At 38.3% G+C, this 22,482-nt stretch overlaps 2 long non-coding RNA genes across 4 annotated transcripts in view; both read left to right on the plus strand.

Annotated features, from left to right (window-relative positions):
- Positions 1 to 22,482, plus strand: part of LOC110362295 (uncharacterized) — a 263,471-nt gene that overhangs the window by 10,549 nt on the left and 230,440 nt on the right. The window lies entirely within an intron of this gene.
- Positions 1,684 to 21,327, plus strand: LOC135575372 (uncharacterized). 2 transcript variants are annotated; one of them, XR_010465989.1, is made up of 4 exons: positions 1,684 to 1,926; positions 9,217 to 9,350; positions 12,585 to 12,652; positions 14,003 to 21,327. It is a non-coding gene; the product is annotated as an uncharacterized LOC135575372 (long non-coding RNA). The 2 variants fall into 2 exon arrangements; XR_010465988.1 differs by lacking the exon at positions 12,585 to 12,652 and having other exon boundaries at positions 1,695 to 1,926.

Genomic DNA, 22,482 nt, shown 5'->3' on the forward strand with positions numbered 1-22,482 from the left:
GCTTTTCTCCTGTTAACTCTGTTTTCATAAGAGATTTTAATCCTTAACTCCGACAGAGAAAAGGTCTGGAATTAGAGGTATAAATGGCTCAGGGATGCATAGAAGCAGTGGGTAATTTTTCCTCTGTTGCCTGCCAAAACAGAATAGTGGATATTTCCCATTTGGCATCACTTTAATTAGCTGATTCCATTGTAACTACACCATTACCTATCTATTAGTATTGCTTAAGCCCTGTTAATTTCCAGGAAAAGTCTACCTGTGAAGCTGAGCCTGTTCTTATGGCTCTACACTGAGCTCTTTTCTATGGCTATAAACTGTTCAACGATAGAGATATAAATATAAAAGGACGGGCCAGAGTGAACCCCTCGAGCCGTAGAATGATGGAAATCAGATTTCATGTTTGTCTGAAGGCTGACTTAGCTGGCAGTAGCTGTCTGCCTTCTGGTCCTCTTGAGTACTGAGCAGCAGCCATGAAGTGGCATGGCCATGTCCTCATCCTTGAGCTGCACAATGCCTGATCAAGCCCTACCTTTTAGTAGCTTCTGCACTGGCATATTTGACAAAATCATTCACTTCACTTAAGGTTTGAAATTCCTCTGGTTTCATAAATTCTATGTTTCCACACAAAGCTGCTCCAATTTTTTTATCAGCGCTCATGTTCCGATAGAAAAAGCAGGTGGGCAGTTTCTCTGCTTCCTTTCTTCACAGTCTATCGAGCTGACGTCTAGTGGCAAATATAAAACTGGGACCAATCCCCTGGAAACTCCTTTAAGTTTCACTTAGAGGTCAAGTAGTTAGAATCACCTCAAGTGATCTGTACTTTAACCCTAACAACTGCTGATTTTTCTCTGGCTTCTCTGTTCTTCTCTCAACTTTTTTCCTCAAATATTCAAGTAATAGTTTTAAGCCTTTAGGGGAATTGGTCACTTGTCATTGCTCCTAGGTCTTTCAGCAAGATGAAATCTACTCAGGGAAACACACAGTCACCTCTCATTAAAGCTTTCTGACATTGTTCTCTGCTTCTATTTGGTTTTGACTTCAGCAAGTTTCAATTACATAAGTTAAAAGGTTTCCAGCTTGGATGTTTCTGTCTGATTTTGGGAACCAGAGAAAACTGGGAGACGAGACAGGACAAAAGGTTTATCAAGCAGCTCCTGAAGTGGGCTCCTGCTTTTGCCCGTGTTGAGGGACAAAAAGCAATCTTCTCCTTTGAAAGCTCTAACTTTCTTACACATAGACTGGATATTTTATTCTTTCTCGTCTCAGAGATAAAATTGGAATCTTAACATTTGTGTGAATTTTCCTAAATCAAAAATTCTTTGCCCCAAAAAATACCACAAAGAAAAGCCAGCGAAGAAAAAGCAGAAGCGCTCCATGGCAGCTGGCCGGGTGCACTCTCCCGCAGCACTGTGTTCCTGCACAATGGGGTGACATGAAGGGCTGTCCCTGCTCCATACGCCGCTTCTCCTGTGGCACAGCATGGCAGGGGGCTCACACCCGTCCATCCCGCAAACCCCTGCAGCCCCCTCCATGGTCCCTTCCTCTGTCTCACCCTGGGGGGATGCGGGGCCGGGCACGTTCACTTGACGGCGCTGCCGCTGGGTCTCCCTCAGCGGCGGTAATGGCGGCGGCCTCGAGGAGGTGGTGAGGCGTGAAAAGGGAGTGTCCGAATGCACCAATCAAAAAAACCCTTGCCCCCCAACCCAATAGGGATTGGCTGAACACTACGAGGGCCCCGAGAAGTGGGTGTTTGTGACGTCCGTCTGCCTAGCAACCCAGAATGTTCTGGAAGGCCTGAAGAGAACGCAGCCAGCAGTGGGTCGTGCTTTGCGGGCAGTGGATGCTCTGGCTGCTCAAGGGGCCTTGGCCCTTTGCGTAAGGGCTGCTGTGGGGAGATGGCTGCTGTGAAGTTTACCTGCAAAAAAGGTGAGAACCACAGTTTTATTTTCCTTGGTGTGGCCGTGCTCTGCTGGGGCGTTTGTGAACTCCGTTTCCAACACTGGTTGCCGGCCGGTGGGAACCTGGATGCAGGTGGGTGCTGTGCTGGGCTCTACCCGCCCAGCTCGGTTGCTGATCCCTGTGTGTATCACGTAGTAGTGCAACTGTCAAGAAACTGATGGGGTTGGTCTCTTTCTAAGGGGAAAAGATACAAAGTTGACAAATTCTTTTTTAAAATTACAAAACAAAATGTTTAACAATGAAGAGTGTTGGTGTTTAACTCCCAAGCGCCTAATTGCGTGGTCACCAACTAATTGTAGGTTGGTTTCCTGAAGAAATGAGGTTTAATTGTTTGTCCTCCTTGACTCTAACAACGTGATTGAGTGCATGAGAGGAATGTTTTCTCAAAGGGATTGTTACATTTTGGCAGACTGAAGGAAATTCAGCTCAAATACATAAATGCAGGTGCTATTTGTCTCTATTCATGTAGGTTCACAACATTAACGTGTGTGGGACCACCTTAATTTCTGTGTTCTAACTGGTGCTTGACTTTCCAGTTTTAATATTTAAACAAGCTTTTTGTATAAGCTCGAAGGTGTGCCAAGTGTACGGGTTTGTACAAGATTATAAGCCACGTTCAGGGGGTTCAGGGGGTACAAACCGTATTGCACAGCATTTTAGATAGCAAAGCGCTGTTTGGCAGCTCTCTACTGGGCTTCCAGTCTGCCTCCACTGGTTTCGTGTTTATGGATGGATTTAATATAGGATGAATTACAGCTCTCTGAATGACTTAGAGGCACCTGCACTCTTTGTTGTGCGCTGGGTTCTGTCTTCAGCCACCAGAACATGTGGATTGGCCACGATTCTGATAAATTCCTTGAAGTTTAAGCAGGCTTTTGCAAATTGAGATGCTCTGTCTAGACAGTAATTTTGCAATTAAAAGCCTGCCCATACCGAAATTTACACAGTTGATTCTACCAAGCATGCAGCCTGTCATCCTCATTTGAGATTTATGACGTCAAAGGTTTACCACTTTGAATGACTGATTTTCAGCACTGTGCTGTCAGCTTAATTTGAAGCAGGGTAAACTGATAAAACCATAGATTAAGGGGTCACAGCAAAAAGTAAATCAATAGCTTCAATATTCAAATAGGTTTCCTTAACTCTGTCCAGCATCTGTTTTCTAATCTTTTCTGGTTTTCCTTTTTTTCTAAAGGTAACAGGTTGTTTCTTATTTCAGTGTGAGAGCCGGCAATTGAAGGAACGTAGAGTTTGGCCAAAACTGACTACCTTGAAGTTCAGATCATTCACTAATGGGGAAAAATGGTTGATGGCTGTTGATGAAAGTACCCCATCCGCTTCACTGGGCATGTTAATTTAAGTAACCGCTGAGTGGTGGGAGCAAGGCATTTGGAATTTAGCTTCTTGTTAGTGAACATTTACAATTCTCTGATGTCTTAAAATTAAAACGGGTCTGTCCTATAATAATGTTCATCACCACAATACAATTTAAAGAAATTTCTTTTACCATGTGAAACCTGAACTGGCTAATAATATCTACTAGTGACTGTTGATAGCATGATAACTGTGTGCCATTGATGACTAGTAGCTGTGTTGACACTGGTCTTTTGGGAGAAAAGGTACTGTTAAGAATTCAGAAGAAGACCCTCTTAAAACTTAAGGGCAGAGCTTTCCTGCTCTTCATTGAAGGCCTTTTCTGCACATCGTGTGTGGGTTCCCCTCTTTTTGGGGATATAGTAAAAAATCCATTGTAGTGCCAGAGCAGAAATTTATGAGTGGTATAAAGCGTTACAAACATTCTTTTTATTTGTTTTTAAATTTTCATTTTGTGAGATAAGTATTTTTGGGGCAGATACACATACTCTTAGTACTTTTAAGAATGCATTGGCTTCAAAGAATTCCTGTAAAATCAATATACAGTATGTTTCTTACATCAGTGAACAACTTTCTTGAGGAAACAGAGAAACAATTTAAGTAAAACAACTTTGAGCAACAGCTACTTCCAGCTTGGGCTTTTTGCTATAGATTTTGTGGACCAAATTCATTAGAAAATATTTTGGTTCATTTGGGAAACAGTATTAATGACTGTTAAGATTTGAGTAATTTAAAAATTCTTGTCCCCATTGATACTGTGAATGAATTCCACAAGCAGCAGATGTTTTCCTTGCAGATCTGTTGTTCAAGGAGTATCTACAGTTTTCAGGTGTTTGTATAGAGAGGAATTATAGCTAAACTGATAGACATTCAGGAACCCAATTGTCATCTTCGGACTGAGCATAAGAACTATACTTCCTGAATTCACAAGACCTATTGTGCACACTGTGAAACGGCATGTGTGGGGCATGTTGGACTTAATGTTTATGTATGGATAATTTGTGTAGCAAATATCTGCATGAAGCAAAGTGTATATGCACATGTTCGTGTCCAGCAGATGTTCTGCTGCAGAAGTATGGGAGCCTGTGCCAAGAGAGAAATCTTGTGTTTAATTAAGATGTTTTCCTGTTTTTTACTGGCATTCCAACTACACCTGATCAGAATGTGAGGTATCAAGGGTGGTAGCATAAGCATTTTTACACTTTAGTTTTTGACACCTGAGAACTGTAGACTGGAATTTATACACAGTTTAAATTCAATTTTACAGCAGATCTAGCCACGTTCAATTCTGTTTACGTATTACGTAAAATCAGACTGTGTGATCTACACTTTATATCTGTAATTGGTTGTGTGATGTGTTTGAATTACTAGGATACAAAAAGCCAATCTCAAATATTCTTCACAAATTTCTGTATTCGGTGCAGGGGGAGGGGAGCAGAACTCTTTGTTTTCAAAACCTCTGAAGTTCTTGAAATGCAAAATGTTTTCTTTAGGTCAATTGATTATTGACATCAGATATTCCCATTTCTCAGATGGTGAACTGAAACAAGGCCTGCTTGGTGAGAACAAAGGCTGTTCTATTACAGTGGATGATTAGACTTGCAAACCTAATTATCCCCTTTGGGACTCAGCACGGACCTAATGCAGCTTGGATTATGGAGGCAGGTTCCCACTTTCAACTTCGTTCAATGGATTTCTGACAAGTCTGGTCTTAGAGATGATTAATTTCAGTACCACGATTAGAGAGCTTTCTGCAAAGGAATCATTGGATTTTTGAGGGGTTGGAGTGGATCAACTCTTCTGTTTCACTTTGAGATTTGTTTTTTGTTTTGGTTTGTTTTCCCTATTGTTTTTATTCAGAGGAAAAAAGTATTCCAAGTAGAGCCGTCATTTAGGTCTGATGTGTGAGACATGATAGATGCACTGGGTATCTACCATCTGTATAAGGTTTATGTTTGCAAAACAAAATTGTCATAAATTCGTAGTAACCATGGTCAGTGGGCAATTTTATTGCCATGTCTAGTTTTAGCTTGGTGAGCTGATGAATGGCACAGGAGGTAAGGTAATTTGGGTAGTCACACTCCCTGTGGTGGCAGACAAACTGCCTGACCTTAACACAGATTCATGCCTACTTAGTGTCTACCCAAGGCTGTCAGTGAAGATGTAACAGGTTGTAGGTAGACTATGGAGCTTCCGTGGTAAAGGCGGTTGATGCAGCTCTCAGTGTTTGCTTTAGCTGATTGTTACTGAAGCTTCTAAAGCATGAAAGCGTATTTAATTTCCCAGAGGAGGGCAATAAAAAGAGAATTTTATTGAAATCTAAATCCTAAGCCTCAAAAACTTACTCCTGGAGTATTACCAGTGTCAACATCGGTCCTTTTCCCAGGCTGTACTTACCACTAAATTTATATTTTTATAACCCTAAGTCAAGCTACATATCAAAACACATCTATCCATTTATTTTAATATACTCAGCACTTACGTTACTGAAATCTTGTAGTGAAGGTAAGAATACTTGCAAATAATCCAGCAGACTCTAATACTAGAAGAGCTGTAAGGGTTTGTCTAGCAGAATTGCCAGGTATTATGAGCACCCTTGTACAGAAGCTTTTCTTGTGGGCTCTGTTACATAAGTTTTCGTGTATCCTTTTATCCCTTAAAAAGGGCTTTAATAATCTGTCAGCCTATGCTGTTTTCTGTGAAACTTCATGACTGTCATTTCTTTGAACCAACCATCTCAAAACCAAAAACCAACCAACCAGACCAAAACACAAAAAAACCAGCAGCCTGTAGATTAAGAAGTGATTGAAAGGAAGAGGGAAGTGAGCTGTGGTGTGAGGGGATTTTTTTGGTTTTTTTAAGCCTTTTTTCTTTACTAGACCAGGCTAAATATCTTCTCCTAAGTATGTGATGTTCTCACTCTAGCTAGCTACATATTTTCTACACTGAACAATGAAGAAAGCTCTACAGCCTTACAAAAAAGCTCTCAGACAGACAGGCAGACACAAATTTTTGTTGCCTGTAAATGAATTATTCAGGTAATAATTTACTGAACAGTAAGAAGGTACTGTACATCAACCCGATTAAAAAATAAATAAATAAGTTAAAATGTCATACATTAATGATGCTGCTGCTTAGTTAAGATCGCTTTTACTGTAGTTTGGCACAGTCAAGCATCCAGTGAATAGTACAGTAATTTTGAAAGTTATAAATACGTAATCTGGACAAAAATACTGGCAGTCAAATACGTTGTACTCTGTTTTGTATTTTACATTGAAAGATGTGTGCTGGTAGGGAAAGAAGTGCCCTACCAAAACAACTTATAGTTCTTCTTATACTGAGCTTGATGTTTTATTAGTAGGTATGGATTATTGGTGGGATGCGGTCATCAGAAGTGAGCACTGTAGGAAAGGGGTTTATGCACGGAAGCGTTTAAAGGAAAGGAAGTTGAGATCCTTGGGAGTTATCTGGTTTCTGAACAAAAAACCCAAACCTAGAAATGAGACAGAAGCCCCAGAAAAACAGACTTTTCTCAGTTTTAGATATTTTATGATGTTACTGTGGAAGGAAAGAAAGTTAGAATGTGTGTGTGGAGGAACCTTCTGTATAGTCCATGCTTCCTTCATTGACTTTCTTTTTGGCATAGTTTTTTCTTAGCTTACTAGTTTGTTCTAATAATTTTTTCTATTTAATGTAAGAATCACATTTCTAAACCTTTATCTTAATCTCCCTGAATCCCTCCATGATCCCTCCACACATACTCACGTAGGGGTGAAAGGAAGCTGGTAAGTTCCTTGTGTAATATTAAATAAGTAATGATTTTTCCCTGGGCATTTCTAAAGGTACTATGCCATTGTCTCCATTGACAGGGAAAAGAAAACCCTGTTGAAGTAGAAAATGGACAAAAATCCACCTGAATTTATAAAATGTGTGCTTCTTCCTTGGAGTCTTCACAGCTTTGTTAACATTCATCCCATAGAAGATCTTAGTAGTGTAGGAAGCCGTGGAAAACTGTGGTACCACAATTCAAATGTTGTGAAGGAGTGTATTTCATGGGTTCTTCTGTGATATTTGGATGTGTCTGGATGAATTTCTTGTTACTATGTCCATTTTTGTAGGGATGCATAGCAATATTTAAAGCAATATATAACAAATATAATGTGTTTCTGAAGTTTGGATGCTTTGTAAAATATGGATAACTTCTTGGTAATATGATTCTTATTATAGTTTAAGACTGAAAGTTGAGGTTACAGACAAGGACAGAAATCTTAAAATCACGGTATATTCAGATCTACGCTTGTACACAAGAGAAACTTTTCAGTCTTACTACCTTAGACTTCCATGAAACTTAAGATTAGAGTTCACAGTTCAGCAGTTTCTGCTAGGAAAGATTATTTCTGCTATATGCATAAACATTCAGCATGCATTTAGTGCTTTTCTATTCTGCAGTTACAGAAGTATAGATTAAAAAACCCCAAACTTTTGCCTTAAAATAAATAGTTCACCAAAACATATTTCTTGGTTAGTTTGTTATTTGCTTTCTGTTACTAAGGCAACAGTCTTTTTCCTGAAGGGTAAAAAATTGATTGTCACTGCAATGCTATCTAAGATTTAAAAACAAAACAAACAAAAAAGCCTGGACTCTCTTGCTTTGCAGATTGTCTCGATCTGAGTTCTTGGGATTTTTCTAAGCAAGCACTGGAAAAAAAGAAAACCTGCTAGTTTTTTGAAAACAGTGTATGAAACAATGTTGGCTATAGCAAGCATCTTAGGAGAGTATAAGATATAAATTGAGTAAATGATGGTAGGAAACCAAACTAGTATATGGCAATTATCACATTGGATCTAGGGTTCACTTTTTATTTGAAAATGTTTTAAATATGAGGGTCATCATACCCTTGTGTGCTATGTTCCACTATAGTACACTGTCAGAAAACATAAGGAGACAACTTGCCTTTTTTAATATATTTGAAACTTCAAATTATAACATCAGTTTCTTTGTGGTTATCCAAACAATCCACTTCTCCATTGATGGGAGAGTTTGGCTGAGTATCTCATAGCAGCAGTCCTTTCAGAACCTCCAGTCATCCTCTGTGATTTGCATCAGGCTGAAAGCAGCAAATGAAGTTAACTGAAACAAGAGCAACTTAAAGCTTCCACAGTATTTATTATATGTAGTGTAGAAGTAGTTTGAATTCTGAATATGTTTGCAGCATTTTTTCAGTGCCAGTTCAGCTGTTTCCTAGCATACTTTTTAGACTCCAAGAACACTTTTACAAACAAATCCCCAAAAATGGCTGGGAGTGGGGGGAAACCTTGACATCTAAAACATTTGCAGCCCTGTTGTGAATATGGGTACAACCACTCTTACAGTTTTGAAAGCAACCTGCAGAAATTTTCTTGTGCGTTTCCACTCTTAGTTGGAAGTAAGTGGGAGTCCAAAGCTAAATTACCATGGCAGTCGTTTGAAGTATGTTTGGTTTCCTGTGTTTGTTTGGAGAGTTGCTTTCTGTAGCCTTTCTGTGACTTTCATAAAACAAAGCTCTATGATAAGAAAACAAGAGAACGGAGTCAAACTTGCTCAAGTTCTGGCAGATTTTAGAGTTCTGTTTCAGTCCTGTCACTTGCTGAGTTACAAGTGTTTGCTATATTCTAGCAGTGTAAAAACCGTTAAGGTGATTAATTCATCTTTGAGAATTTGAGCCTTGGTTGCTTAATATTTACATACAGTCCTCCTATATAAAAAAATTAAATTGAATAGGGACCATTCAAGGTCAGAATTAACATGTTTAAACTGTAGGAAGAATTTTTTGGGAAATAAGCTGGCTTGGTTAAACCACAACAGTGGCTCACTTAAAAATTCTGTGCTTTGTCCCTGCACAGAATTATGTTGGTGTTTGGCTCTGATTCAGACAGCCTGAGTTTGACCTACATCCTGTGTCTCCTGCTACTGCTGTCTGACGCTTGGCTTTGGAAACGTCATCAGTTGTAGTAGGAGCTTAACTTCAGTGTATCTGGTAAGAATCAGCTTTCTTGTTCATCAGGTAGAGATGTGGAGACATTTGGGAAAAATCTTCAGTGATGTGCCTTTGATGGATCTGCTTTTCTATACGAGCTGAGGTTTGATATATTCTCTTCAGGAAAGATAATTTGATGGAATTCTCAAAAATTGTTAGTGTGGCAGCTGAAGCCTTGGTTCTGCTTCTTGATTTAGGTCACTATCTGTTCCCATATAGGAGGGGGTTCTACTGTTTCTTTTGGTTAATTTCCATGTAGGTAGACTTGCCAGAGTCTTGCTAGTTTTTAACCTTTGTAGTTATTTATTTGGTCATTTTACCAGAGGTATTCAAAAGCTCAGAATGCTCAGCTTCTGTTGGAGATAGTTGATCTCCAGTTACAGGCTCTTTGTGTCTCTGAAATTTTTTTGGTTGCTTGCTTCCTTCTTTAGTTGCATGTAAAGCCTTCTGCATGTGATGCACTGCCTAATTTCAGTGTTTGTGAGTCAGATTGGAACCCACCTGTTTAAAAGGTGGCCCTCTCTTAGGATGTTAGCAATATTTTCTAAATAGCTGTAGTAGTTAAACTGCAAGTACAATGTAATTAAGTAGAAATGTCATTTTATAGTATAAAATCTAACACACAGGTAAAGCTCACTGTCTCAGAGGAGCAGAGAGCACGAAATGCAAAGCTATTTAATTCAGTAGGAAAGGTTTACAGCCCTCCCGTTTTGAAATACGGAACAAAGCTGTATTGTTGGAACCATAATACACAATACTTCTTAAAGCCAGAGGTGTCTAACCTTCTTTAAATGTTCTTCAGAAGCAATCAGATGGCAAATACACGTTTTCACAAAAGCAGTTTCTTCCACAAAGCAAGAAAGCTTTATAAAGCTACTAAGCCTTATAAAATCTGTTATTACTTGTGTCCTTTATAGTCTAGGTGTTTTAGCTTTTAAAGTGATATTATCAATTTAATTAAAAACTTATCAAAGTCTACCTCTCACACAGAAGCAATTCAGAAATTCAAACCACAAACATCTTACGTGTAAATTAGATGCTAGTAATCATATCGAACTTCAGGTATGTTAATTATTTAAAAAAAAGAATCCTCTATGCATTTAATGACCTAGATAATCAGAGTACCTTGTTGTTAAAGCTGAAAATGTCTTTGACCTCTGAGGGAGTGGAAGCAAGTAATCCCTTTGGTACAAGTGAGCTTTGATTTTTATACTTAAGCGTGCCTAGTAACCTAAGTCTTTTTCGTAGAAGGTGATATTAATTATGGGCTGACATGATGGGAAAGTCATTGAAGCCTACAGAAGTATTCATCAACAGTCAGAAGACTGGTTCAGGTTCTCTATATCGCCTGAGCTCCTGTAACTCTTTGTGAAAACACATATGTCATGACAAGATTATCCCTAGCTGGTATTCCTATATTGACTTTCCTTATTGTTCAGAAGATGCACTTTCTTTTGGTCTATGTTTTAAAATAGGCATGTAGTGTTCTCTTGAGCTGGATAGAGGGTGGAGGAAGAAGAAAGGATTTTCCTAATGGTTCAACAAGAGCACTTAGTAAATAATTTATCATCATCAAGTGCCAGCTTTATCTGAAACTTGACAGGTCTTTCTTTTATGATTCAGTACTGTCTGTGGTGACCTGCTGTACACGCTGGCCATCAATGTAAATGCATTCAAGTGTCATCCAGCCACTGTGACTTTATAAAGTATATGAAGTAGTGGATTATTGTACCTACTGGCATTCATGAAGACAATGTTAGTAAATGTGTGAGTAAGTATTTTAAGGCTCATTAATATTTTCAATAGAGAAATACAAGTTCTATATTTGAATTTGTAACAGGCATCTTCTTCTATGATAACTGTAAGAAAGTGATTTTGCTTATTGATTGTCATTATCAAGCAGTCAGGCAGACACTCTAGCAGGTAGAATTACCTTTCTGTGTTGATGTCTGCCAGAAGCTAACAGCAAAAGTGATGTCCTTTCTGCTAGTGAGAGCTAATATGCAGGAAGGTAATGGGTTTTAAAAATGCTGCAAACCTTAATGGTGCGAGATCAATATTACTGTTACTACAGGTAAAATGCTCCTACATATATTATTAAGACCTTCAGAATTACTTGAAGCATTTTTGGACTGTTAGAGGACTGAGTATTTATCTTCACAATAAAATACTAATGGACCTGGATTTGGGGAAATAATATTCTTATTTTTTTTCTTGTTTAGGAATATGAAAACTTGTTTTAGGGACATAGAGATGAACATAACAATGCCAGACAAATCTATCAGTTTCTTTGCTACTAGGTAGTATTTAGATTTAGGGAAAGTTAAATGAGCTGATCTAGGAGCTAGGCAATTTTGCAGGGATTACATGTATGCCTGTGTGTATATTTGTCTGATGGGAGGAGAATGAGCAACATAATCCTGGTTTGTTCTATTAGCAGTATGTTCATAACCTTGATACCAAGGGTGTATGCCCGCAGTGAGGCCTCAGAAACACTGCAGGATGTTTAAGGCCTCAGATACTTTCCAAGCCCCATTGTTTGAATATTAATGTGCATATGATTCTAAGGTTCTTGTGTTAAGTGCAGAGCATGCAACAGTTACTTTACTTGCTATTAATGTTTTTTTGTTTTGTTTTGTTTTGTTTTTTTTCTTATCTCAAGAATGTTCTCCTGTGCTCTGCAAATTACCCTGCCAAGTTTTAATCTAGCTCATAGTTCTTATATAATTTAATTATTTGTTTGGAACCTACAAACATGAGGGGTCTGGAGCATCTTATGAGGAAAGACTGAGAGAGCTGGGTCTGTTCAGCCTGGACAAGAGAAGGCTGAGAGCAGATCTTATCCATGTTTATAAATATCTCAAGGGTGGATGTCAAGAGGTTGGGAGCAGACTCCTTTCAAAATGAGGGGCAGTGGGCACAGACTGAAGCACAGGAGGTTCCATCTGAATATGAGGAGAAACTTCTTTACCTTGAGAGTGCCAGAGCCCTGGCCCAGGCTGCCCAGAGAGGTTGTGGAGTCTCCTTCTCTGGAGACATTCAGACTCACCTGGACACATTCCTGTGTGATCTGCTCTGGGCAAACCTACTTATCAGGTGTGTTGGACTAGATCAGGGGTGTCAAACAGTTCCAACATTACATTTGGCCCTTTAAAGGCAAGCATGAGGCTGATGTGGTCCTTGGATGATCTCCAGAGATCCCTTCCAACCCCAACCATTCTGTGGTTCATATAGGTTGTGGGAGAACAGTTTAGCTTTCCTGATGGTGTCACAAGACCGCTTGGGGAAGGTCCATAGCTTGTGTCAGTTAAGTAAAAAATTATTTTTGTTGACATGTTAGATGCTCATTGGTTGAACAGGCCGGGCCTAAAAACAAACAAACAAACAAAAACAACAACAACCAACAAAACCCCAAACCACCCAACCTCAAATGTTCTAACTGGAAATAAGCAAGATATTCATGAACAGAACTGTCTTCAACTCAAGTTGGACTGAGTTCCAACTGAAATATATTACAAATCCATAAATATTAATTGCAATTTTTAAAGCTACTTCTTTTTTGTTTTCAGAACAGTAAAACAATTCTGTTTACATTTAAATTTATTCAGCATCCTTGTTAGGTCTTTTCACTTACACTGTGCAGTATGCTGAACAACTTTGGCAACAAGTTATAACGAGTTGTGTATCATGATTGCAGCTATATTGCATGTTTTCCTTATCCATAACTTTGAAATTATCTGAAAAGTATATTTTGTTTTGTTTTTTTCTGTATGGCATGTGATAAACATTCAGCTTTAGCATGCTCTGACTAACACATGGAGAATGAAATACTGTGCCATAAGCATACAGTCTAGTTTCTAGTCCTGGACAGATGGGCTAAATAATCACTGCCTAGAGATTTAGCTTTGTGACTAGATCACTTGTCACAGTAAATATATGCAGTGTTCCATAACATTGGCACAGTCTAACATGAACAAGTATCAATGCAGAATAGTAATCCTACTCAAAATGTTTCAAACACTTTCTTTCTTGCGGTGGCATGTTCAAACACATGAACAAACGTCAATTGTACATGTAATGGCAGGGTTAAAAATAATGATGATGAAAAACTTACGTATAAATATTGTCATAAGGTGAGAAGCAAGTGGAGGAGTTCATCCTGCGCAAATCCTTGTTTGGCATAGATCTACCAGATCATCTGCCAGTGATTTCTTTTTTTCCTATGCTTCTCTATTCAGTGCCAGTTGGAAAACCTAAAAAAAAAAAAACCCTAAAAAAAAAAAGATCAACAGAGCCACAAGTACTTTTGACTGGTGTTTCAGCAGCAAAATGTTTTAGAGAAAGCAACATCCATGCCAGCCATCTGGGGGTTTTGTTTACCCTCCTGAGTACTGTCCTTGATTGTCCTGGACACAGGTGGCTGGGGTACAGGGAAGGATCTTGTCTGTAATTTCAAGATGATAGTTGCAAATCACATGCTATTCCTTAGAAGTAGATCCCGTGTCATATCTCAATTGCCTTACTCGACAGAGCACAACCATTGATTCTTGAGATAGGTTCTCATGGAGCCTATGGCTGTGTTCTGTGAATGGTATTGCTTATTCACAATCAAGATGAGGACTATAGATAAACTCTGTCTTGTTTCTTTGCAGTGGCATTTGGGAAATCTCCAGTACTGAAGTCAGACTTTGCCTGAAGTTCCTGTGACTTTGCTGGCTTGCACAATCTGAACCATATGCAGTGTCAAAAGTTGCATTGAAGTTCAGTTCAAAGCTTGTTTGTTAGAATTACTGATTGGCTTTGTCCTAAGCGTTTCACTGCTCTAAAACAGTGAGATGATAACTGTGCTGATTTTAAAAAATGGATGCATCTCTATGTAAACAAGAGGTGGAAAACAAGTGATTTCACCCTCACAGAGATATAAGTTTTGTAGTAGTCGACACAGAGCAATTCTGCTGTGACTTATTACTCCATAAGCATCTCAGGTGCTCAGGATCTGATTATTGAAAAAACTGCTTGTTGCCAGAATAACGTCAGTTTTAGTCTTTGAATTTTATGTGCACTGCCCAAGAAAATACAACACGGATTTTGAAAATATACTTGATATTCTCCTCAGAAGCTGCATTAGAATGATCTTGATTTCAATCATATGTAACTAGACATTTATTTTACAAGTGTAATAGCCAATGTTTGGACTTACCTAGGAATGCTATGACTTGTTTTGTTGAGGGATCTTTTTGAAGAATATAATGCTTAAGAAATTGTAGAGATGGTGAAACCCACTGGGATAAATATAATATAAAGCATCTAATTAGAGTGTATTGCTAAATTCATATAGTGAATTGATTTAGTGAAATTCCTTGTGAGATGTGCAAAAATAAGATTCTCCTGTGTAACAGAAGTTCTGAAACTTACATTAAAAAATGAGTGATTGAAGGTTTGGTATTAAAGCACTTTCAAGCAGATAACTTTAATGTATAGAATTCATAATGATAAAATTCTGCTCAAGTTTCAGTGAAGCTAAGAACCTGATCTTTAGCAGCTTTCATAAACAGATTTCCCTCAAATTTCTTTGCAAGTGTGAAGCCTTTAAATAGATCGGTGGAACACACTACATAAAACGGTAATCAAGTGGATAGTTGGGGTGGACTTATTCCTCTGCATGTCGCTACACAACCAAGGTCATTGGAACTTATATTTCAAGTACAATTCAAGATACACAGTTGAATTCTTGAGGCCCTGATGTACAGAGGTATAGGTTTTATTTATATCTGTACCTGAACAGTCATATCAAAGAAATAGAAACAGCTTGAACCTTCAGGCTGCTGCATCTCAGCCCCGTAAATTCCTCCTGTTTCTAAACACTGGACAAGGGAGAGGTAATGGGCAAATGAACAAAAAGTACTGTAGCCCCAAAGCAGAAGTTGGGCAAGTTCTGGTTTTCGTAACAAAATTGAATTTAATTTGATTTTTGCACACTTAATGCAATATGTTCTTATAATTCCGGAATTCTATATGAATCAAATAACTGTGTAAAAAATGAATTTTAGTATTTTTACTTTAATTTTTCTTTTAATGAAAGATGGATCTGGTTTCAGTATTTGTCTAAATGCATTTCCAATCCCTCTAGAATCTTTGGATAAAAAGCTGTTCTGTTTGTTGTCAGGAATTAATAGGCATGTTATAAGATCTGTCAGCTAGCATAACCAGGCATCTTAAAGCAATCTTTTTCACCATTTAGAACAACAGTCCTTGATATTAATCAACCAAGTAGGTGATCATAGAAAACTCAGTGAAATGGACATGGTCTGATGGACAGAGTTTTGGAATCAGAAGTATGACAAGAGAAGAGGATAACACAGGACGATGAAAGTAGATTGAAATACTAGGAGATGAAGAGGATTAAACATGAAAATCAAGAGTGTCCAGAGTGAAGACGACATTTTATATGCCCGAGAAGCCAGGACCAAACTGAGTGTTATCATTTGTTTGCTGAAACAGAGTAAGCTAGAGTTTGACCTGTGAGGAATCTATTTTGTTCTTGTTTTGTTTACTTGTTTGCTTGATTTAAGTGGTTCTCAGTAAAGGATTATGTATTCTGGGAACACTGTTCTTATGATGTGCTTCCGGACAAGGATGGCTAGAGCATGAGCACACAAAACCCTGCAGTTCTCAGAGCCAGCCAGCTGCTGAGTTCCTCAGAGGAGGAAAGGCTGGGGGAAGTCATTTCCTTGGTAGGTCTAATTAGCTGTGTGATGAGATTGAGTATTTAGTTAAGTATTTTATTGTGCATAGCAGTATGATATCGTAGAAAGGTTTGAGGTTGTTGTTGTTTTGCTTGTTTTTACTAAAAGACTTTCAGTATGATCTCATAGTATTGGATTAGTGTCTGATGAGTCACCAGGATTAGGATAGAATGACTCAGTATAGAGACCAGCCTGTAACTATGTAACAGCATACAGAACTCCAGTTATAGTTGCATTAAGTATGGCAGCTCCAAGGGTGTATGTAACAGTTTTTATAGCATGCACTGATGATCTAGACTCAAATTCTGAAATCAGCATTCCTCTGAATAGATTCTAGTGCTGGTGTGAAACTCAGGTAAAACCAGTGGGGCTGATGCAAGGATAGTTACACAGAAATCCGGTCACGGGATAAAGCTGAAACAGTAGTTGTGTCAGGCTTGTTCTTTTATCCTATCTCTTATTCATTTAATCCTTAAACTTTGCTCTTTTTCAATATATATAAGCAAGATAAAATACTCAGCAGTTTTTAGAATGTGTTTTTAACTTTTTTACAAAAATGTTAATATTAGGAAAAATAGATGTGAGAAATGTGTATGACTTAATATAGTATGGTAATATAATTGAATAACACTTAGGACTTATTCTGATTTGATGAGCAAATCCTTTGTTCAAAGAAAGAAGCATTATTGGAAACCCCAGAGGATGCATTTTGTTTTGCTCATTGAAAAGATGGCATTGGGATTTAGGAATTACGAGCCTTCTGATACTCTTTTTTTATGTCCAATATGATCATTGTAGTCGCATACTCTGTAAACTTTCTGGAACTCATAAGTGACCATTTGCTGATACTTGCATAGGAATCCTACTTCAGTTAAGACTATCTAGTGATGAGATGTTGCAGCTGCTTCTATCTACATGTTGCTTTCACTACAGCTGGGAACAACTGAATTTCTCAGCAAACAATGATTAACATTTTGATCTTGACAAGCACTTTACTGTCTGAATACCAATGTCTGAGTGATTGTTTTTGCCAAGCGAGGCATAAACAGCTATTGCATATGTAGCTTGTAGTTAGCTTCTGCTTACTAGAAACATGTGATCAAATACTTGCATGCTTGATTTTTTTAAACTGTATTATAAGTAATCTCTTCTGATTTATGGTTGTAGAAAAAGTGTAGTCTTACGTGTCTAATAATGCTATGTCAGCTAACTCCACTATGAAATGCTAGATGTCTGAAAGAGCATTTAGCGTCAGGTGTTGTGATCTAATATGTTAGTGATTCATGCCAGTGCTCCCAGATACATGCAAATTGACTGTATTCAAATGTAACCAGACAGCAGTTATAGTCTACAGATTAGCATAGCCTGAGAAAAATCCAATTATCCTATCCTTGGTTGTTTGCTTTAATTATATTTCTGTTTCAGGGTACCTTTTTGGTTAACATTTTAGAATTATTTATGGAACTAAAATCAGAGTTGTAAATGTTAATATGAATCACCAGGCAGAAGTATGAGACCGTGCACTTTGTCCATCTTGTCAGTAAAGGAAACATCTTACGAATGAAGCCCAAGTACCAGGTACTAGGGGAATAGAAGTTAAGCTTTGCAATGTGCTTATGCCTTGCTACAAAATAAGCTGGAATCAAGACCAACTTACATTCCTGGCCCCGTTTTAGCTGTTGGAGAAAAGCCTCCTAGCCTTCTTTCAGGGACAGAGCAACTGTAGAAAGCTGTCTTGTGGAGAGCAGAAAAGACCAGACGGATGAAAGCTACAGGTGCTTCTGCTCGTGTCCTGATGTTCCCTCTGTATGTTCAGGAACGCTGCTGAAATAAATATGCTTCAGGGCATGACTACAGTGCGTAATCAAAGCGTGTGTTATAGTCACACGTTGCGAAAAGTGTTCACGAGAAAATATTGTGCAACTGATCATACGTGTTTATGGAGTGTGGGGTATACCTGTATTTGCTCAGACAATACTTGAACTGCATTTGATAGGTTGACTGAAGTTAAAGATGGGCAACTCTGACTATGTCTTGTCTAGTCAGGGTTTCCAATGTATGCAGGTGACTGATGGCTGCTTCTCAGGAACAGATTTGGTAGAAGGCTGGAGGAGTTTCAGTTGTGGCTCAGATCTAGTTTATTGCAAAAAGAGGTTGGGCTGGTAGCTTTTGGGCAGGGTTGCAGGTTGCCACATACTGATGAACCAAGCTGCCTCTCAAACCGATTTCTGACTGACCTGAAGGGTTTGTAATTGTCCAGAGGCAGTAGGAACAGTGTGTTTAAGCACAGGAAATCATACGATTTCATGAAGGTCTCTTTATATATAGCTGTAAAGAAAATGTAGCCTTTTGTTCATACACTTCATTGTTTATGTGATTTTTCACCTCAGAGTCAATAAGAAAGAAAAATATTTGGAAGTCATTTAGCAAGGAATTATAGTAGTAGTAGAAGTCATATGAAATAAATTAGTTTGCCAGTTTGAGATATGCCCTCTGAACAATGTCATACAGCTTTATTGGACAATCAGTGAAAGCTGATTGTGATTGAACCCCCATCCTGTGAGACTGGGATTGAGAGGGAACCATGTCACAATGAAGAATTGGCTACACATACCTGTGAGGAATTCAAAGTACAGAGAGGAGTGTTCATTAACAAAGAAGAGGTCTTAGACTTTAGAATACTGTGAAAAGACTACACAGTGTGTTGATACCTGGTGGGAGAACATTCAGAGATAGTGGCGGGAATCACAGAGTGACTATGAGAATATTTTGAAGTACAAAGAACAAAAGATGGTTTAAATATTGCATGAAGAAATTGAAGACTGATGTAAAGTGCAGATAATGCACATTGATAGTTATCCATAGGTTCATAAAATGCAATACATATACAGTACAAAAAATAATATTTGTGTGGCTTAATAGAGAAGATGAAGCAGATCAGAAGTACAGCTCAAGGTTTTTTTAGGCAACCATCAAGATCAGCTGTACTCCTCTTTACATTTGCATGTGCTTGAGTTTTTTCCTGAAGCGGGAAGACATTTATGAGGTCTCAGTATTAATATTACCCTTGGATAATTTGTAGAAATGTACTGGAGCATGGATGCTTTTGAGTCCTTGTGAAATGGTGCATTTTTGTGGGAGTAGAAACAAATGTTGTGAAGAAATTTTTCACTGAAGTCACACTAATGTAAATGGGGGAGAAGCGCTTAACAAGAAAATTCAAACTTAATAGGGTGTTACATTGCTGTCAAAGGCCCTCGTGACATAAGTGGACAGGGAATACATAACTTCCTTGCAAAAAAATATTCAGATGTTTTTCATTCTTTTGCAACTAGAGTTCTAAAGGTATAAAATGCATATAGCTAGGAACTCTTTCCATGTCTTGGGTGCTTGGACTGTGCAACACAGCAATGGAGCTTGTGGGCAAACTGTGTTCTCTACTTTCACATTCTTCCTCTTTGAAAAGATGATATATCCATAATTTGCTTTTAGAGTGCGATTTTAGATGTTACCTTACAGATTATTGGATACACTTAAGAGCAAACCAGCCAACCACCACCACCACCAACAACAACAACAACCTCACCCCTCAGTAAAAAAACAACCAATAACCCCCAGCACCAGTCCCTTCCACAGGCTGCCCATGGGGGTTGTGGAGTCTACTTCTCTGCAGACATTCAAAACCCACCTGGACATGTTCCTGTGTGATCTCACCTGGGCGTTCCTGCTCTGGCAGGGGGATTGGACTAGATGATCTTCTGAGGTCCGTTCCAATCCCAAACATACTGTGATACTGCGATTTGTTTCACCCCCACAAAGTGGCAAGTTTCCTTGGGTGACAGGTTTTACTTGAGTGCTAGTAAACTGCTGCTGTATGGTGAATGACGGTCAGATGCACCGAGTGATAATTGATCATAGGATTGAATGCTTGAGGAACTGTTGAGGCAGAAGTGGGAATATGTGAGAGAGTAAGTGCGCTCAGAATCCAAAATATTTACCAAGAATGTAATTATAGAAAGTTTGAGGTAGTAGTGTAGGGGAAGTCTGAATGGTGAAATGAGTAGAGATAGCTATTTTCTACACAATGAAGTTCTTTGTGAAGAAGCGGGATGCGATGAAATTCAGAATGGACTCAGAACCCTCAGGAATACCAAAGCACCAGGTGTTGGTAATGTTCCAGTTGGGACACAAAGAATTATCAGTCTGATTTTGTTAGTTTGGGACAAAAAAGACAAGGAATGGTAATGGTCCTGATTAATAGAAGATAAGATTTTTATTGTCTAGAGAAGAGCTATTTATTTGCTAATACAGAAAGCAAGTGGCTGGAACTAATGTAGGCTGATTGTTTGCCACCCTTGATGGAGTCACCCATGAGTCACTGCTGGCCAGGAAGCCGTCAGTCAGCTGGAAAGGTGTCAGCCTGCCTTGCATCCTGGAGTGTGATGATTCTTGATCTTTCTGAACTACTATCTTCCAAGTAATTTTATGTTCCCTCTCAAGATTGTATGCCTCTTCATGTATGTTTTTTTCTCTTGAGCTATAAACTACTACCAACTCAAAAGTTTTTGTTGTTTGTTTCTACTTACTAAAAAAAACGTTATCTTCCAAGTCTTTAACTTACATAGTCTCTTTGTGTCAATTCAACAGTAGTCATTTGCTTTGAAGCTGAGCCAGAGTCACAGCGGTGCTTTGCAGAATTTGGCCGTATATTAGAGGCAGTTGATCTGCATTGGAGTGGATCCTGGGTTACAGTCCACCTACCTGCAAAACAAACACAATTGTACGTTTATTATTTTCCCCTTCTCTCTCCCCAAGGGATTCTGAGAATCAAGAGGAGCTTTGAGATGTTTTGATGAAACATGATGGTTGAATTAAAAAATATGAAAGCAGGCTAAATACAAGTAGTACTAATTGCTCAAATGTATAAGAAATTCTCTACAAGTGCATCAAAGTAGCACAGAGCTAATTTAATAATTTATAGAGCCTATAAAGGTTTGGTAAATCATGTATCAAGTTAAGATCCTACTTGCTATTACATTTTCAGATATTATGAGTCAGCAGCTTTATAACTGTAACCATCTGAATTTCAAACGTTAAATGTAATTTAACACTGCTCTAGAATGAATAAGAAATGATAGAAGGTCACCCTTGTGAAAAAATTACTGTAACTTGATATATGTAACATAATCTATTATGTACATCAGGTTTGTGTTGTGCAATTTTACTATGTAAAACATAGCACAAACTTCTTTTTTCTTTTTTCACCTTGCTGCCACCAAAGTCACTGACAGTTCAATTTCAAAGAAAGATCTGGCTTTTGAGAAGCAGCAAACATAAAAATACAGGTTTTCATAGACATATACAGGACCAGGCCTCACTTCAGGCACAGCTTTGCTTCGAACCGTGCATCGTCTTTAGCTGATGGACTTATTTGGCATCAGCTAAGGATTATGATGGAGAGTCTGGCCTCCCAGCCAGAAAGGCGGGTTATTAGAAGGAGTCAGTCTGCCTACAAATTCAGATTCTTGTTTTTTTCTTGTCCAGTGACCTGTCAGTACCAATAGTCAGAATATATTTGTACATGGCCATTAAGACGATTGCATTTACATATACAGTAATATGTCCAGAAAGACTTTTGAGTCCTGTTTAAGGAATAGGAAATTTAAGCCAGTAGTCTTTTCTTAATAGAGGGGTCCAGTTTAAGTGTTTAGTAGTAAAGACGTTAAACTGAAAGGCTGATCATATATTGTCTTTTATATGATTGTTCCAGTTTTGAAATAAAGAATAATCTTAAATTCACATTATTTCTTGAAGAAGCCATATAATTTTGAACTTTGTAACATTTGTGTATGACAAGTTTGGAGTTAAAGTCTATTTCGAAACACCACTTCATGAAATAAGATGACCAGAGATCACCCAGATGGTTAACTTGATAACAGGAGGAAACTTTATTTAAGATGCTTGAACAGATAAAGTGCTTAATATTAAAAATAATAATAATAATTTAAGAAAATAGAAGCTGCTTTGACAGTGGCTTTATTATGAAGTCTTCCTCTGTAAGTGAAACAGAACAGGGACCAGGTGCTTTGCATGTAGCTTGTATATACAGTGTATAAGAAGTTTAATAAGTGCTTCAAAACTAGATACTGATTCAGAGCTGGGAAAGTTAACGAAATTAGTAGTATATTGAAAAGGATGCTAGGAGGCCCATTTCTTTAGAGAGGAATTATTTGGGAGTATTTATAGTGACCAAGTGAGCTGGTGAAAGGTACAGTCATTAAAATGTATTCAGATATTGCACTTTTGGATGTGTGGTTTGACATAGGGCAACACAATCAATTTTCCCAAAAGCAGTGCAGAGGGAAGATGTCACATTTACTGTTACA

This window comes from Columba livia, chromosome 13 (genome assembly GCF_036013475.1).
Source record: "Columba livia isolate bColLiv1 breed racing homer chromosome 13, bColLiv1.pat.W.v2, whole genome shotgun sequence".
NCBI lineage: Eukaryota > Metazoa > Chordata > Aves > Columbiformes > Columbidae > Columba > Columba livia.